Source organism: Berghia stephanieae, unplaced genomic scaffold, assembly GCF_034508935.2.
Source record: "Berghia stephanieae isolate SIO BIC M18660-M18661 unplaced genomic scaffold, UCSD_Bste_1.3 scaffold4920, whole genome shotgun sequence".
NCBI lineage: Eukaryota > Metazoa > Mollusca > Gastropoda > Nudibranchia > Aeolidiidae > Berghia > Berghia stephanieae.
The window spans coordinates 5,001-6,185 of record NW_027626312.1 but is presented as its reverse complement, the minus strand read 5'-3'; the positions used below and the strand labels follow the sequence as shown (position 1 = coordinate 6,185).

At 38.3% G+C, this 1,185-nt stretch overlaps 1 non-coding gene across 1 annotated transcript; it reads right to left on the bottom strand.

Annotated features, from left to right (window-relative positions):
• Positions 1-1,105: 1,105 nt before the first annotated feature.
• On the bottom strand, positions 1,106-1,177 carry Trnat-cgu (transfer RNA threonine (anticodon CGU)). Its single transcript has one exon. It is a non-coding gene; the product is annotated as a tRNA-Thr (tRNA).
• Positions 1,178-1,185: the final 8 nt, after the last annotated feature.

The following is a 1,185-nucleotide window of genomic DNA, read 5'->3' as shown; positions in this document are numbered from 1 at the left end:
AACCTATGCGTTTAGCTAAAATGCTCACAACATTAGCTAGCCAAATTAAACATATCAACACATAAAACAGTATGTTACATTTAACCTTTATAGTCTGCTTGGTATAGAAGCAACGAAATTGACTTCCCTCAGCTCTTTGTTGTTGTTTTTAGACAGCCATTTTAATAAACAATTTTCACTAAATTCTATCAGACTATAGATAGTATGCGTTTGGCTAAGAAGCTCATAACATTGCCATCCGGAAGTATAACGGACCAACACACAAAACTGTGTGTAACCATGAACGTTTATAGTGCGGTTGATACAGTTTAATGAGAAGTACTCACAAACGTGGATGGCAAAATACAATAACAAAGGCTTGAGTGACGTCATCTTCATTCTATCTATAAACGTTTAAGGTTACACGTCGTTTTGAGTGTTGGTATGTTGTATCCGGCTGGCGGATGTTGTGAGTAGACCCAGCTACCCAATCACTGCTGGGTGGACACGTGGCGGGGGGGGGGGGTCATAAAAAAAATCTCTACTGTACCCGGGATCGATCTCGGTCCCTTTACTTGTAAAGTGAGTGCTCTACCAACTGAGCTATCGGGACTCCCAGGTTTTGAAAAAGTCACTTTTGAGTCAATTGTGACTCAAAATTTAAAAGTTTTGCTTAAAATTAGAATTAAAGTATCAGATTTGGCCCGGAAATAATAAAATAGTTTTTGAGACAAAGGTAACATTTCATGACACGCAGATCAATCATCAGATCTAACTGACCCAGGCCGTCCATCGAATGCTTTGTGGACAGAAGGCTCAGAAGAAACGTATAGCGGGACTATTTCATCATTGATTATTCTATACTGTTTAGCAATATTATGGAGTCCAAGATGATAAATTACGTATTTTAGATGCTTATATTACAAAGGTTTGTGTGTATAACTTGTGACTTATGTGGGCGTATGTTTGTCATTTTGTGTGTGTATGTTTGTGTGTGTATGTGTTTGCGTGTCTGTGCTGTAAACAGAAATAATACGACTAGATAATAAGAAAAAGAGAAACATCCGACTTGCTTAACGAAAAAAAGAAATCCTGGATAATTTTAAAACCAAAAAATAAAGAAAAATGCCTCCGCAGGGGTTTGAACCCTGGATCTTCGGTTTACGAGACCGACGCCTTACCACTTGGCCACGAAGGCTTGTTATA